Source organism: Eleutherodactylus coqui, chromosome 12 (assembly GCF_035609145.1).
Source record: "Eleutherodactylus coqui strain aEleCoq1 chromosome 12, aEleCoq1.hap1, whole genome shotgun sequence".
NCBI lineage: Eukaryota > Metazoa > Chordata > Amphibia > Anura > Eleutherodactylidae > Eleutherodactylus > Eleutherodactylus coqui.
In genome coordinates, this window is record NC_089848.1 from 102,327,245 (window position 1) to 102,345,557 (window position 18,313).

At 45.7% G+C, this 18,313-nt stretch overlaps 1 protein-coding gene across 1 annotated transcript in view; it reads right to left on the reverse strand.

Moving 5' to 3' along the window:
• PTPRN2 (protein tyrosine phosphatase receptor type N2) overlaps positions 1 to 18,313 on the reverse strand; it is a 1,135,353-nt gene that overhangs the window by 880,603 nt on the left and 236,437 nt on the right. The gene's annotated exons all lie outside the window — the stretch shown is intronic.

An 18,313-nucleotide genomic window follows, 5' to 3' on the forward strand; every position in this document is an offset into this window, starting at 1 on the left:
TCCTTTGGTCTTCAGAAATATAACAATTCATCATGGCGTACACCCCATTCGGTGATGAAATTGTTCTGCAGGAATATCGGCCCCTGCGGACAGGAAACTTCTTGTAGTCGCTACAAATTAGATGGAGGTGGTGACATGTTGTGATCAGCTGACAGGAAGGGGTCATCGATTCATGCTGCTTGTGCCAATTTCTGACCTTCCATCAGCAAGGGCCAACAGGAATCTGGATCTATCTAATCAGACAATGTTTTTGGGATACAATTTTTACACTCTTTTGCCCCCTGGAAGTTTCACCTTTCTGTTTCGGTTAGACATAGTGGTGCTGGACCTGGGTGTCTTCTGTTATAGCCATCTGTGCTAAGAAACAGTGAGTTGGGCATTCGGACATGTTAGTTGGAGCACCAGTGTTGTATTCAGCTGCAATATCTTCAATGTGCATCAGAACGATTCCTGACATCCTCCTCCGACCCCTTCGGTGATGAGTTGTTTCCGTCCACAGGATCCCCTTTTGCTGGATGTTTTTCTCGATCATGCCATTCTCGCTATACTCTCCACACCGATACACCCCACGTGGTTGGCAGTGACATCCTGGCCCCGGCTAGTCTAGCACCAATGACCTGGCCTGGTTGGAATCACTCAGATTGCTGGATTTTACTATCTAATGTGGATTCACACTAAAACCGATCTACGGAAAACTTGTCATGTGATTTTATGCGGCGTTCCAGGGTCACGACTCTAATTTCCATACAGGGAAGCGCCAATCATGAGAAGGCCACTGCCTATTAAAGGGGCAGATCAGTGTATGTAAAGTGTCTAGAAAGCAGCTCTTCCGTTTGATATAAGGCTAATGCTGGGTTTACAAGGGACAATTATCGCTCAAACTGTCGCAGGAAATAGTCACTACAGCGCGTTGTTAGCATGCGAACGGCTGTTGTATATGAGCTTCTATACGGAACGTTATTTGTTCCTTTTCGCGATCGCTGAAGCCCACAACTCCGTGCAAAGTTTATTGGCTAGTTGTTGAAAGACAAATGATTGATTACCTGCTCACACCAGAAGATTATTGATCAACCAGAGACTATTTTTAGGTGAGCTGAAAAGAAGTGAATAGCAACTAGTGAGCAAACTATTGCTCATCATGCTGTTGGTGGTCATTAGAGATGAGCGAGTATACTCGCTAAGTCACATTACTCGAGCGAGTAGTGCCTTAGCCAAGTATCTCCCCGCTCTTCTATAAAGATTTGGGGGCCTGCAGGGGGCGGGGAGTGGAGGGGGAGAGTGGGGAGGAACGGAGGGGAGATCTCTCTCCCTCTCTCCCCCCCGCAACTCACCTGTCACCCGCGCCGGCCCCCGAATCTTTAGAGACGAGCGGGGAGATACTTGGCTAAGGCACTACTCGCTCGAGTAATGTGCCTTAGTGAGTATACTTGCTCATCTCTATTGGTCATGTTTACAGAAGCTGAGCTCGAGCCATCTACAGCAGGAGCCGGCTGCGACTCCCGCTGCAACAGCGCGGATCAGTGAGAACACTGATCCTCATTGTTAATCCTTAAAATTATGTGATCAATGTTAGTCATGGCATGTAAAGGGTTCACGGACGGAGAGTGCTCCCTCTGTGATGTCATCGGCCTTCAGCCATGTAATTGCAAAAGGCTGATGAGTTGTGGGTCTGAGTTATGGTCGGTGATTGCTATGATTAATGATAATGCATTGCAGCCCTGAAGTACTGCAATGTATTATCAGTGAAATCACAGCATTGTAGGTTTAAGTCCCCTACAGGGACATAAAGATGTTTAAAAAATAATAATTGTTTATCGCATCGCACGAACTTTTGATTTTCATACTATGCAATGCAATTTTAATATTAGAAAGTCCTATCAACCTTCTCGCTACAGAATCGCATGATTTTATCACGTGAGAAAATCGCGGGTAGCAGCGACGCGATGCTACATTTTTCCAGAGAAAAAAGCATCATTGACACTACAAAATTGTGTGTACATAGCAGCGATATATGTGGATGTGGCCTACAGGCTACAACGACATCGCCGCGAGAAAATCACAGCGCATCGGTGGTCCGTGCGATACCGCTGCGTATTCTTGTGGCAATACCGTGATTTTTACGGCTACAAAGTCGCAAGTGGTGCTACAAAGTTGTGTGACTTTGTAGCACCACTTGCCAGGATTTTTGAAAGGGGGGGCTTGAGATACAAGCCCTATCCCAAAAATAAGCCTTAGCTGTAGGAAAAAATAAAAAAGAATACATCACCTAAGAAGCGCTGTCCGACTCTGCTGCACCTTCTTCCCAGTCTCCTGCACTGGTCTGCAGCATCTCTTCTGGCCGGGGATTGAAAAATTCCGGCATCCTGGAAGCGCTGCCTCTGATTGGCTGAGCACTGTGATGCTTAGCCAATCAGAGCGATGATTTATTGAATGGCTGTGATTGGTTCATCGGGCGCTGGCTCAGATTGGCTAAGCATTACAGCGCTCAGCCAATCAAAAGCAGCGTTTCCAGGAGGCGGGGAATTTTCCATCCCCGGCCAGAAGAGATGATGAAGAACAGTAGTGGAGAGAAGATGCAGCGGAGCCGGACAGCACTTCTGAGATGATGCATTCTTTTTTTTTCCTGCAGCTAGGACTAAGTTTATGACTTTGACACTAGGATTTCCTACTGTCGAAGTTGCATCGCACCGCACGCAAATTGTGTTTTCGTGCGATGCAATGCAACCGAGAGGAAAGCTCCATAGGGAAACATGGGCTACAAAACCTTGCGAGTCGTGTGCATACCGCGAAACCCCCAAGGTCTTTGACTCGCAATGTCGCAGGCTACAAAACATTGCTAATGTGAAGGAACGCATGGACTTCACATACATAGGATTTGTAGCATGACCTTGTCGCCCATGTGAAGGAGGCCTGATGCTCGTCACTCCTTTGTATGACCGCACTGTAATGAGACGAGCGCATGTTATATGGTGACACCCTGCAATGGTCGGTCATGTCAAATAATTTCAGGGTGAAAAAAACTCCCGCCTGTAATCCCTTTTAATCACAGCACTAAAAACCGCGACAAGTTAAAAACCTGGTCTTAGCCAAGGAGACGCGGCCCATTAATGAGCAGTAAAGCACACATGGTATCGTAAATGACGGGATAATGAAAGCAATTTATTTGAAAATTAAAATATGATTAAGAATGGCAGATTATAGCGCCGTCCAGATGCAGAAAGAAAGCAACCAACACAGAACCAGATTCTCATTAATTTGGAAACCTTATGAAATTGGTTTCCTTTCTCTGACAGGTTTTAATATAACGTATCTAAACTAATAGACAGCGTATGTAGTCCAAATGCAGAGAAACCCTCTGAGAAATATAGAAGCGGAATATAATACTGGAACAGGTCCATATGCAGAGTCAGGTAATGTGCAATCAGCGAGCGCCATGCCAGCCGTGACATATTGTTAGCCGACGTCTCAAGCAGATTCAACACCAGACTCAGTAAGAAGTTATAATCTGATGTAATTGCTGAAGGTCACGATATGCGAGAGTTACTAAACACTTCATCTCAGTCTTCTGCCTTGGATATTAAAGCGACCCCCCCAATATCAGAATAAAATACTGTCCTAGTGCCAAAAGGCAAGGGGGGGGGGGATATACGGTATTATCTGCAGTTGTTCTTCTCTTTCATCCCTCCAATTCACTAGTTCTAAGAGCCATTTTGGGCATCCAATGTGGCCAACCCAATTTTTAGACTACCTAACCCACTATTAGGTAGCGTTAGACATCCAATGGTAGTGTTAGACAGCCAATGTACTATACCTGCTCTCTGATTGGCCAGAATTGCTCATGTGATCAGCCCTGGCCAATCAGAGAGTAGTACATAGCATGCATTAGATAGTCAGAAAATTGCTCCAGCCACCTTGGACAGATGATAATAGGGCCTGGAACTAGCAGATTGGAGGGGCAACGGAGGATAATTACTGCAGGTGATATACCCCTTTCCCAGGACAAAATTTTTTCCCGAAACTAGAAGGTCACTTTAAGCCCTAAATGGGGTTGTAACATAATTTCAAGTTATCCCCCATCCACAGTGTGGGTGTCATTGTTGAGTTCCTTGCCAATGTCAAGCATGAGGATCCTGTTTCCCAGTCCTCTTCACTCAGGGGTTACTGCGCCCCCTGCAGTGAGGAAGAGACTGAATGGAGCGCTGGTCATACAGGTACACCATTCTCTTTCAATGGGACTGCCAAGATACCCAAGTGGCACCAATTTGGGTATTTTTGTCAGCCCCACTGAATTCAATGGAGAGCTGACCGCGCTGAGACTCCTACTGATCAGCAAGTTATCCTGTGGATAGGGGATAACTTAAACATCTGGTACAACCCGCGTAAGGACACAGCCGACTGTACTTTGCTACTTAAAGAGCTACTCCGGTGATTGATTTTTTTTCATCCATTGTGTAGCTATCCCCCCTGTATATATAAGTTGGCTAATGTTACCTTAGTTAGTTGTTTCTTTTTGTTTCAAACTACTGGCCACTAGAGATCAGTGAGCGTACTCGTTAAGGCAAAATACTCGAGCGAGTATTGCCATTTTCGAGTACATGCCTGCTCGTGAGAAAAGATTCGGGGGCTGGCGGGGGTGAGCAGTGAGTTGTGGAAGTGAGCATGGGGGAGTGGGGGGAAGTGGGAGAGAGAGATCTCGCCCACGTTCCTCTGCGCTCTCCCCCCCCCCCCCCCCCCCCCCCCCGAATCTTTTGGCAAGAGCGGGCATGTACTCGAAAATGGCAATACTCGCTCAAGTATTTTGCCTTAACAAGTACGCTTGCGCATCTCTACTGGCCTCTTTTTCTCAGTTCTGATCAGCTCAGACCTACTTGGGGCTTATGGTTTAATTTTTTAGTCAATTTCACAGCATGTGTGATGTTGTTACATGGATCTACCATACAACTGTGCTGAGGATCAGACGCACTTCTGTCACAGTTACTGATGATGATCACACAGCTCCTGTCACACAGTTATAATAGAGGAGATCACAGCTCATCCTCCTGACTGTATACTTATGGGCTGTAGCTTATTTAAGTGAATATAGAAGGTAATGATAAGTAAACTGTACCCACTGCAGATAGAATTGTAAAACCCTAGCTAATGCTGGGGTCACTGCATCATGGTATAGATGAGGAACTGAAAATAAAAAATCTAACTCTCAAGATGGTGGCGGACAGGGGGCTGCACTGCACGGAGGTGGTTACATAGAGGGGACTTCCAGATTGTGACAGGCAATCAGGTAAAGGGAGAAAGGATGTAAAAATGTGTTTTCGTCACAGTTTTCAAAAGCGATAACTTTTTTATTTTTTCCATATGCATGAACATATCAGGGCTAGTTCATTGTGGGACGAGTTGGAATTATTCTTTGGTATGATTTGGGGGCAGGTATAATGTATTGTAGAAGTTTTAATAATCTCTTGGGGGGGGCAGGGGCAGGCTGAAAAACCCATAAATTCTGCCATTGTACTTTTTTTACAGTGTTCACCATGTAGTATAAATGGCATTTAGTACCATGTTTTCCTGAAAATGAGCCCTACCCTGATTTTTCAGGATTTTCGTAAATCCCGCCTCCAGGAAGCGATGGTTGTGATTGGTTCTCGAGCGCTGCTCAGCCAAGCAATGCAGCGGTCGATGAACCAGCGTGATGGCTGTGGTTAATCCAGTGCTGCAATCCTTGGCTGAGTAGCAATCAAAGAACTAATCAGAGCCATTGTGTTGTGGAGGCGGGATTTATGAATTGACCAATCAATGCTGTGATTTGTTTATCGAGCGTTGCTCAGCCAATCAATGCAGCACTCAATGAACAAATCACAGCCATTACGTTGTGAAGGCGGGATTTATGAATTGGCTGAGCCATGGCATTGGTTCATCGAGCGTTGTATTGATTGGTTGAGCAGCGCATGAGAACCAATCAGAGCCATCACTTACTGGAGGCAGGATTTCTGAATCCCGTAACCAGGAAGTGATCTTCTGTGGGCAGCAGGGGACTGCAGGACGTGCTGGAGCTCTGGAGACCAACGGAAGGACCGGGACCAAGCCTGCTAGATAAGAAAAATAGGACCTTCCCCGAAAATAAGACCCATTGCCTTCTTGGGGGCAAAAATTAATATGACAAGGTCTTATTTTCAGGGAAACATGGTAGTAACTTTTCTCAGCCGGTTGATGCAATTAATACGATACCTAAGATATACTTTCATTTAGATTTTCTACTTTTTTTTAATAATAAAAATGTATTTTTGGCATCACTGCAATCAAAGACCCAAAAGTTTATTATTTTTCCATCCATGATGCTGCGTTTGGGTTTGTTTTTGCATGTCGAGCTGTAGTTTTTATTGGTATTATTCTGAGGAACATTTTTGATCACTTATTATGTTTTTAGGAAGTAGAATAAACAAAAATAACACGTTGGCTCTGTTTTTCTTGGTGTTTGTTGTTTTTCTTCGTTTTTTATTACAATGATTACCATGCAGGAAAAAAATTTCCATTTTATCGTACGGACTGCTATAGATACAACAATACCAAATCTATATATATTTTCATTTTTTACAAAAAAAGGAATTAGTGCATAAAAGTTTTTTTCCATTTATTTTCTTAGCATTTTACTTTGATATGCCTCTAGAAAATTTGAGCTTGATCACCTATGAAAACTCAGATTATACACTGCGATAACACTGTACTGCAGTGTATTATCTCTATTCGCTGACACTAGCAGCTGTACAAACCCATTAGCCATCTGCCACAATCAGCATTGACAGTGGCATCTACGGTGTTCATGGACAGGATTGGAGATATCCCTAATCCCAGGCATTGCATAGGAACTAGAGATGAGCGAGTATACTCACTCAGGCCTTAGTCAGACGGGCGTTTTTTCGCGCAATTTGCGGATCGAATGACGGATGCGCATCCGCAAATCGCGTGACTGGTGCGCGCAAGTCGCCCGCAAATCGCCCGAAAATCTGCTCCTAGCCGCGTTTCATTAGAAACGGGCCGGAGCTGTCCAGCGCATTGCATTCAATGGAGACGGCAATACAGCTCCGCGCGGCCGTCCTGCAGTGGGTGTGAAGGGGGTGTGAGTCAGACCTGCCCCCTGATTGGCTCAGCGCTGAGCCAATCAGAGGCATGCCTCACTCACACCCATTCATGAATTCATGAATGGATGTGAGTCAGACCTGCCCCTGATTGGCTCAGCACTGAGAGGCAGCAGTCACTCACCCATTCATGAATTCATGAATGGGTGTGTGAGTGTTTTCAGCCTCTGATTGGTCAGGGCTGTGACCAATCAGAGGCAGATCATTCAGCAGGCGGGGATTTTAAAGCCCCGCCGGCTGAATAGTGCCAAGAAGCAGTTCAGGAGAACTGACAGCAGCCGCGGCTGGACTCCGGCTGCAGCGGAAAGGTGAGTATACAATTTTTTTTTATTTTAACACATTTTAGGATGAATTGCAGGGAAGGGCTTATATATTTAAGCCCTTCCCGACAATTCACCCCGCGCACGCCGGCAGCCCATTGCTTTCAATGGAGCGGCTGTATTGCCGCTCCATTGAATTCAATGGGCAAACATCGTTCTTCTCTGCCACAGCTGTTACAGCTGTGGCAGAGAAGAATGATTTGTCTTCTATATGTTCTCAATGGGGTCGGCGCTGCTGCCGCCGGCCCCATTGAGCGCATATAGAGAAGAGAACAGGAATCGCAGATCACAGATAGGTGCGATCTGAGATTTTTTGTTCTATAATTTATCGGACGAGCGCATAAAAAGCGCTCATGTGTCGGATACCATTGCGAAGCAATGGTTTTAAAAAATCGCCGGACGCATGCGCATGCGCAAATCGCGGCTAAAAACGCCCGTCTGACTAAGGCCTAAGGCACATTACTCAAGCGAGTAGTGCCTTAGCCAAATATCTCCCCGCTCGTCTCTAAAGATTCGGGGGCCGGCGCGGGTGACAGGTGAGTTGCGGCGGGGAGCGGATGGGAGAGAGAGATCTCCACTCCGTTCCTTCCCGCTCTCCCCGCCCCCCGCCGGCCCCGAATCTTTAGAGACGAGCGGGGAGATACTCGGCTAAGGCACTACTCGATCGATTAATGTGCCTTAGCGAGTATACTCGGTCATCTCTAATAGGAACCTTGTCTGTCACTTACAGCTGCAGTACCATGGTGATCCTGTGGGTTCAGCTTCTGTGACTACCCGACCACCCTGATGTATTATTGCATCAAATCGTGGTAATGTATCTTAACAAAACGTAGGAGACAAATGGAATTGCAGTAAGACCATGCTCATGGTGAACAAATTGCTTCAATCAGTTGCTTCTTGCCTCATTTCCTGTTTAACCATCGGTATTCCCTGTGGAATATTATCACATAGTGCTTACTGTGGAGTTATTTTTGACCACACTTAAAAAGCAAACAAAAATAAGACCTTTTAAGACCTTGTTTTTAGCACCTCAATCGCTAGCTTTGGCTATAGGATCATGTGAGCACTTTTTAGAGATGACCTGTATTTTTTAATATGTTTTGCAAATGTGCATTTTGCCTTTATCCCATGACTGATCTCTATGTCCTTCCGTTTGCACAGACTGTATCTTACTTGTTTCCTGCTTGTTGGCTCTTGAAGGATTGGTTGGGTATCTTCTGTATTTTGTTCACCAGTTGCTGTGGATGCAGGGACAGTTTGAATGTCTTCAACAAAGCCACCCAAATTTATGGACGACATCCCTCGTCTTGTCACTCTTGGGTCAAGGTCTCTTTGGACTGCTTCTGACAAGTTCTCATGCAGCTGTCTGTATGAACTTCTATCTCTTTGTTTTGAAGTTCTTGTCATTTTGCTGATTCTTCAACCAGTAGACCAAAGTGGTTTTGACCAATGCAAAAAACAAAATTTGTGAAATAGTCAATCAATTGTGTGCCGTGTATCCAGCACACAATTGATCATAACTATCTAATCCGCCTTTGGTAGTGTTATAGTAGTGAATAGTATCAGGTTTCTTAGATGACGCATTTATTTCACTGTCATGATGGAAATAACTAAGCAGGACTCCAACCTTACTTTGTTTTGGCAAACAAGAAACAAGAGTCTTATCGGGATTGAATCCAAAGATGAAGTGTCAGGTTTGTGCTGCTGGAGTCTGCTGTTCTACAGGGTTCCAGGAGCACACCTTCACAGGTGAGGGATAGTTTAGCTGGCTGGGTGTAGTGTGCTCAGGTCAGCCAATACCCAGGGTCAGAGCTCATATATAAATACAGGCCCCTGTCAGTGTCTGTTGGGTGTCCAGGGTGAGCAGTCATGTTTCCCTCTCTGTGCAGCTTGCTGTGTGACTTGTGTCCTGTTGTCCTTGCTGTGCAGCTTGCTGCGTGACTGGTGTCCTGTTATCTTTGCTGTGCAGCTTGCTGTGTGAACTGTGTCCTGTGTTGCTGGATCATGTGTCTCATAAAAGTAGGGACCATGAGACACGAGGACCCTTGATCGCTGGGCTCGCGGCTTAAGTGACTTGGCCAATTCACAAACTAATCCTTCGTATTTATATTACAGCAATTCCATTTTCTTTAGCATGCAGAGATGTTTGGTGAGTGTGTTGGTTGTTTTTCAGTTCGATGTAATGTCTGTCCATGAGTCCAGTCCACAGTATACAGTTCTCGTTCCAGTGGCTGTTTCTGCCAGGATGTCAAGTCTCTGTTCGTTCTTGGTCCCTTGGTCCTAACCCGTGTCTTTGGGTCACGTTCGCGTGGGCCCGGTGCCTATTTGCCCACAGGAACGTAACATGGAGCCATCGATAGGTCTTGATCTTTTGGCTTTGACTTCCAAAGGAAGTTCTGCTTGAAGATTATATTGCGTCCTATACAAACTTAAAGACATGTCCTATCTGACTCTACAATGTGTTCTCCTACAAGAATATCACTGTAGGGCCAATAGTGACTCCTGAAGAGGTATTACCCTTTTTGTATAAAAACAAAATAACCTAGAAATAGAAAATATAAAGTATCTCAGAAGACATTAGATACTCAACAAAGGCACAAATGGATGGGACACGGCCCAATATATTTAAATAAATGTAAGCAAAAATTATAACGTGGGGTCTTTTTAGACCCCACAGAAAATACTGAGGGTTAATTAAAAATGTTGAATAAGACTCCTCTTTCTTGGTATATTTTTGTGCATGTCTCTTTATAAACTTGAGCAGGAGGTAAACTAGTGGTCCAGACCCCAAGTAATAAAGCATATGGTGTAAAATAAGTACCAACAGCCATATTTCTTCAAGGAAAAACTAAAAGTACAGTCTTACTTTTCATCATGTACCCAGGAGTGATAAACAGTAGGATGGAGAAGATGGGGATATGTTTGAAATGCTTTTTTGGCAGTCAATCTTGGCTGGATTGTGTCATTTGTTGGTTCACGGACACAGAACTGCCAACAGATATGTCAAATCAGTGCCAACATTTTCACATCATGATCTTTGCCAGCTGCTTGAACGGAAACGCTGTCTGCTGCCTCTCCACTGCTTCTCACCAACGGTAGATAGTAATTAAACTACACGAGGACCAAACATTTTGGAGTGCCATCATTTCACACGACACAATGAACTTGGGTCTTGGAAAACAGCAGCGAGGGATTTTCTCGCTTTCACTTTGGTAACAATGTCAGGAGTGATATAAAGTAATTATTGATACGTTTGGACCCTCCTATTATTCTAGGATCTGATCGACTTTTAGTTTTTTGTCTCAAAAATTTTTGTTATTAAAGTTGAGGCTTTCCAGCGTATAGTTAACAAGTAAAATGACAATAAGTAGAAGATACACCAGATAGTACAACCGTACATTCCCTGATCCCATGCACAGAAATGTCAACGAAAAAATGAAAAAGTTATGGCGGTCAGAAGACGGCGGCAGAAAATAATTAAAAAAAATTAAATATCTTTAAAAATAAATACAAGTAGTCCAGCAAAAAAAGAAAACTTTTTACATTTGGTATCGTAGTAATCGTACTGACCCATAGAATAAAGTTATCAGGTCATTTTTGTTGCAGTGTGTACGCCATAGAAACAAGACGCACCCAAAAATGGCGGAATTTCATTTTTTTTTCCATTTCAGTCCACTTAGAATTTTTTTTTTAAGTTTTTCAGTACATTATATGGCACATTAAATAGTACCACTGAAAAATATGACTCAACCTGCAAAAAACAACGAATATGTATGTCCATGGAATAATAAAATAATTGATTTTGTAAAAAGGGGGAGGAAAAAACAAATGTGGGGAAAAAAAGGTCTGCATCCTTAAGGGGTTAAAGGGGTTTCCCAGACAAAATTTTGAAAATGCTAAAATCTAGGAGCTACAGCTAAGTAGCAGCAATCTGTACCTTTTATCTCTTGCTATGGACCCTCTTCTTCATCCTGTGCAGTCACTGATCTACCTCTGTTTACCTGCATCACTTCCATACAACTTCCAGAATGCATAGAGCTTATCTCCTGACCATTTCTGTAGCTCCGCCCACAGCTCACAGGTCCTACAACTTACTAGCAGCAACTGAACACACCCACTCAGCGACTCGTTTATTTTACTGGGCTAACACAGGTACTCTGTTTCTTTTAATCAGGGACATAGATCTGTATCTTGCTATAAAAGTTATGTGTTAACTACATTTTTCAGCTGTTGACAAAGGCCACTGTCTGGCTGAAACGCGTTCAGCGCTTACCTGTTAGATGTATGCGTTTTAATCAATAAAGTTATTTTTTTTAATGGTCGAAGCCCTCCTCCATATCTATAGTTTAGCACCAACCTCCCTCTCACTGAGAGTGCCACTGCTTGTTGTTAGGCATTCACCTTTTCTAGCAACTAGGATGTAAGGACATTTTCTTAGCTGTGGGGGAGGGGCTGTCTCCCAGGCTCCACCCTCTGCACTCATATTTTTTTTATACAGCGGCCTTTCGGTCTATTTCCCCTGAATTGCCCCTGACCATTGGTTTCATCTCATATACTGTACAAGTACACAAGCTGATGGACATTTTTCCACATTTCCAGCGTACATTCTAAACCACCAATGTTACAGAAATGTAAAACAAATCTGAAATTACTCGCTATTACTTAATAATCGCTTTAAAACCTCATTTCATCATATTTTGTTCAACAAAACTCTGGAGAATTAATGGAATTATATTTGGATCCTGCAGAATGGCGCTGCCTTCAAACTCCGAGGATGAGTAATAACAAATTACTGAACCATTTTATGTCTGAATTCATCTCCTTGCTAAATGGGAGAGGCCGTGAGGTCAAGCCGTCAATTTGCTTTTCCAATCTCCATAATGTTATTGTGGAGTGTATTAACAGCAGCTCTGTAGTTGCATTCAGCTCGCTATTAGTTTTGCAAATGTGGAGATTAATGTTCCTTTTTAGACAAATAAAGAGGCTGTAATTAATTTTTCACAAGATTTTTTTGATATGAAAAGTTCCTCGTTGAGTTCTGCAAAAGCTTCTGTTTACCAGACTGGATTCGAGTATTTTTTTCTCTCTTTCTGTATGATCTACCTTTGCCTGGCATTGAGCCCATGCTTAAATGGAGCCTGGCACAACACTTGAGCAGATGTACCGGGTGCTTGGTTGGAAAAAAAAAAAAGAAAAAAGAAGAAATGTAATTGAAAACAGAGTTCAGAGAAACACAAAAGTTTTGCAGACGATAAAAACAAACAAAAAAAAAGTTTAGTTTTTTTTCTTTATTCTAAAGTTACATTATTGGTAAAAGGCAAAACGACCTTGAAGACATTTCATAGCTGCAGAGCTGGAGTGTAATGTCAATTAGGTGCAGAGGGAAGAAATCTACATGGAACTTGAATGAAGGCAGACTGACTATCTATCTATCTCATATCTATCTCTTATCTATCTATCTCTCTATCAATCTCATATCTATCTATCTATCTATCTATCTATCTATCTATCTATCTATCTATCTATCTATCTATCTATCTCCTATCTATCTATCTCCTATCTATCTATCTATCTATCTATCTATCTATCTATCTCACTATCTATCATATCTCATATTTATCTAATATCTATCTCATTTCTATAGTATCAATCTATCTCATAACTATATATCTATTTTGCTATTTCATATCTATCTATATCTCATATCTATCTCTCTATCCATCTATCTAATCTCTTATCTATCTATCTCTCATATCTATCTATCTATCTATCTATATCTCATATCTATCTATCTATCTATCTATCTATCTATCTAATATCTATCTTATTAGCTCATATCTAACTATCTAATATTATCAATCTATTGCATAACTATCTTTCCGGATATCTTGTTATCTCACATCTATATCTTTCATATCAATCTACTTATCTATCTATCTTGTTATCTCATATATATCTCAAATCTATCTATATCTCTCTCTCTCATATCAATCTATCTATCTCATATCTATCTATTTCTCTCTCTCATATCTATATTTCGGCCTCATATCTATTTATCTATCTCATATCTAGCTATTTATCTAATATATATCTCATTTCTGTATTATCAATCTATCTCGTAACTATCTATTAATCTATCTTGTTATCTCTAGAGATGAGCGAACGTACTCGTCCGAGCTTGATACTCGTTTGAGTATTAGCGTGTTCGAGATGCTCGTTACTAGAGGCGAGCACCACGCGATGTTCGAGTTACTTTCACTTTCATCTCTGAGACGTTAGCGCGCTTTTCTGGCCAATAGAAAGACAGGGAAGGCATTACAACTTCCCCCTGCGACGTTCAAGCCCTATACCACCCCCCTTCAGTGAGTGGCTGGCGAGATCAGGTGTCACCCGAGTATATAAATCGGCCCCTCCCGCGGCTTGCCACAGATGCATTCTGACAGAGATCAGGGACAGTGCTGCTGGTGCCGGAGCTGCTATAGGGAGAGCGTTAGGAGTTATTTTAGGCTTCAAGAACCCCAACGGTCCTTCTTAGGGCCACATCTGACCGTGTGCAGTACTGTTAAGGCTGCTTTTTGCAGTGTTGCACTTTTTTTTTTTGTATATCGGCCGTGCAGAGCATTGCGTCCTGCAGTAATTTTACATAGTTCACGGCCAGTAGTGGTGGTGAGGCAGGGACAGTGAAAGACATATCCAGTCTATATAGGCAGTGGGCTTTTCCAAAAAAATTTTGGAAAAAAAATCTATATGGGCTGCCTGTGACCGTCCTCAGTGTACTGGGTCTGTGCTGGGGGTAGTTGTCCTAATTCATACACAGCCAGCTAAGTGTTACAGCAGGCTTGCGCAAAATTCTTTCCTGGCTCTGCGTTGCCTCTTATGTATTCCTGTCCACAGTAAAACAGTCTGCAGTAATTTTACGTAGTCCACGGCCAGTAGTGGTGGTGAGGCAGGGACAGTGAAAGAAATATACAGTCTATTTAGGCAGTGGGCTTTTCCAAAAAAATTTGGGAAAAAAAATCTATTTGGGCTGCCTGTGACCGTCCTGACTGTACTGCATCTGCTGTGCGTTCCGTAAGCAAAGTCAGCCTCCAACCACAGGCCAATAAGCGGCACATTTAATTACAGCGTTCTGTTTTTGCACTACTGGTAATACAGCATGCTGAGGGGTAGGGGTAGGCCTAGACGACGTGGACGCAGGCGAGGACGCGTAGGCCCAAGTCAGGGTGTGGGCACAGGCCGAGCTCCTGATCCAGGTGTATCGCAGCCGACTGCTGTGGGATTAGGAAAGAGGCAAGTTTCTGGCATCCCCACATTCATCTCACAATTAATGGGTGGACGCGGTAGACCTTTATTAGAAAATGAGCAGTGTGAGCAGGTCCTGTCGTGGATGCCAGAAAGTGCATCCAGCAATCTATCGACCACCCAGAATTCTGCGCCGTCCACTGCTGCAACTCTGAATCCTCTGGCTGCTGCTCCTCCTTTCTCCCAGCCTCCTCACTCCATTACAATGACACATTCTGAGGAGCAGGCAGACTCCCAGGAACTGTTCTCGGGCCCCTGCCCAGAACGGGCAGCAATGGTTCCGAATCCTCTCCCACTGGAGGAGTTTGTCGTGAGCGATGCCCAACCTTTGAAAAGTTCCCGGGGTCCGGGGGATGAGGCTGGGGACTTCCGGCAACTGTCTCAAGAGCTTTCAGTGGGTGAGGAGGACGATGATGATGAGACACAGTTGTCTATCACTCAGGTAGTAGTAATTGGAGTAAGTCCGAGGGAGGAGCGCACACAGGATTCGGAGGAAGAGCAGCAGGACGATGAGGTGACTGACCCCACCTGGTTTGCTACGCCTACTGAGGACAGGTCTTCAGAGGGGAAGGCAAGTGCAGCAGAAGGGCAGGTTGGAAGAGGCAGTGCGGTGGCCAGGGGTAGAGGCAGGGCCAGACCGAATAATCCACCAACTGTTTCCCAAAGCGCCCCCTCACGCCATGCCACCCTGCAGAGGCCGAGGTGCTCAAAGGTCTGGCAGTTTTTCACTGGGAGTGCAGACGACTGACGAACAGTGGTGTGCAACCTTTGTCTCACCAAGATCAGCCGGGGAGCCACCACCACCAGCATGCGCAGACATATGATGGCCAAGCACCCCACAAGGTCGGACGAAGACCGTTCACCGCCTCCGGTTTGCACCGCTGCCTCTCCCCCTGTGCCCCAAAATGCCACTGAGATCCAACCCCCCTCTCAGGACACAGGCACTAACGTCTCCTGGCCTGCACCCACACCCTCAACTCCGCTGACCTTGGCCCCATCCACCAATGTCTCTCAGCGCACCGTCCAGCCGTCGCTAGTGCAAGTGTTGGAGCGCAAGCGCAAGTACGCCGCCATGCACCCGCACGCTCAAGCGTTAAACGTGCACATAGCCAAATTTATCAGCCTGGAGATGCTGCCGTATAGGGTTGTGGAAACGGAGGCTTTCAAAGGTATGATGGCGGCGGCGGCCCCGCGCTACTCAGTTCCCAGTCGCCACTACTTTTCCCGATATGCCGTCCCAGCCATGCACGACCACGTCTCCAGCAACATTGTACGCGACCTCACCAACGCGGTTACTGCCAAGGTCCACTTAACAACGGACACGTGGACAAGCACAGGCGGGCAGGGCCACTATATCTCCCTGACGGCACATTGGGTGAATTTAGTGGAGGCTGGGACAGAGTCAGAGCCTGGGACCGCTCACGTCCTACCCACCCCCAGAATTGCGGGCCCCAGCTCGGTGGTGGTATCTGCGGCGGTGTATGCTTCCTCCACTAAACCACCCTCCTCCTCCTACGCAACCTCTGTCTCACAATCAAGATGTGTCAGCAGCAGCACATCGCCAGCGGTCGGTGTCGCGCGGCACGGCAGCACAGCGGTGGGCAAGCGTCAGCAGGCCGTGCTGAAACTACTCAGCTTAGGAGAGAAGAGGCACATGGCCCACGAACTGCTGCAGGGTCTGACAGAGCAGACCGACAGCTGGATTGCGCCGCTGAGCCTCCAACCGGGCATGGTCGTGTGTGACAACGGCTGTAACCTGGTGGTGGCTCTGCAGCTCGGCAGCCTCACGCACGTGTCATGCCTGGCCCACGTCTTTAATTTGGTGGTTCAGAGCTTTATGAAAAGCTACCCACGCTTGTCAGACCTGCTCAGAAAGGTGCGCCGGCTCTGCGCACATTTCCGCAAGTCCCACACGGACGCTGCCACCCTGTGCACCCTGCAACATCAGTTTCATCTGCCAGTGCACCGACTGCTGTGCGACGTGCCCACACGGTGGAACTCTACGCTCCACATGTTGGCCAGGCTATATGAGCAGCGTAGAGCTATAGTGGAATACCAACTCCAACATGGGTGGCGCAGTGGGAGTCAGCCTCCTCAATTCTTTACAGAAGAGTGGGCCTGGTTGGCAGACATCTGCCAGGTCCTTGGAAACTTTGAGGAGTCTACCCAGATGGTGAGCGGCGATGCTGCAATCATTAGCGTCACCATTCCTCTGCTATGCCTCTTGAGAAGTTCCCTGCAAAGCACAAAGGCAGACACTTTGCGCTCGGAAACAGAGGCGGGGGCAGACAGTATGTCGCTGGATAGTCAGAGCACCCTCCTGTCTATATCTCAGCGCGTTGAGGAGGAAAAGGAGGAGCATGAGGAGGATGAGGAGGAGGGGGAAGAGACAGCTTGGCCCACTGCTGAGGGTACCCATGCTGCTTGCCTGTCATCCTTTCAGCATGTATGGCCGGAGGAGGAGGATCCTGAAAGTGATCTTCCTAGTGAGGACAGCCATGTGTTGTGTACAGGTACCCTGGCACACATGGCTGACTTCATGTTAGGATGCCTTTCTCGTGACCCTCGCGTTACACGCATTCTGGCCACTACGGATTACTGGGTGTACAAACTGCTCAACCCACGGTATAAGGAGAACCTTTCCACTCTCATACCCGAAGAGGAAAACGGTTCGAGAATGATGCTATACCACAGGACCCTGGCGGACAAACTGATGGTAAAATTCCCTTCCGACAGCCCTAGTGGCCGAAGGCGCAGTTCCGAGGGCCAGGTAGCAGGGGAGGCGCGGAGATCAGGCAGCATGTACAGCACAGGCAGGGGAACACTCTCTAAGGCCTTTGACAGCTTTCTGGCTCCCCAGCAAGACTGTGTCACCGCTCCCCAGTCAAGGCTGAGTTGGCGGGAGCACTGTAAAAGGATGGTGAGGGAGTACGTAGCCGATCGCATGACCGTCCTTCGTGACGCCTCTGCCCCCCACAACTACTGGGTGTCGAAGCTGGACACGTGGCCTGAACTCGCGCTGTATGCTCTGGAGGTGCTTGCCTGTCCTGCGGCTAGCGTCTTGTCAGAGAGTGTGTTTAGTGTGGCTGGGGGAATCATCACAGATAAGCGTACCCGCCTGTCAACCGACAGTGCCGACAGGCTTACACTCATCAAGATGAACAAAGCCTGGATTTCCCCAGACTTCTCTTCTCCACCAGCGGACAGCAGCGATACCTAAACAATACGTAGGCTGCACCCGCAAATGGAAGCATTGTTCTCTATCACCATCAAAAACGTGGACCTTTTAGCTTCATCAATCTGTCTATAATATTCATCCTCCTCCTCCTGCTCCTCCTCCTGAAACCTGACGTAATCACGCCGAACGGGCAATTTTTCTTAGGCCCACAAGGCTCAGTCATATAATTTTTGTAAACAATTTTTATACGTTTCAATGCTCATTAAAGCGTTGAAACTTGCATCTGAACCAATTTTTATTTTAACTGGGCTGCCTCCAGGCCTAGTTACAAATTAAGCCACATTAACCAAAGCGATTAATGGGTTTCACCTGCCCTCTTGGTTGGG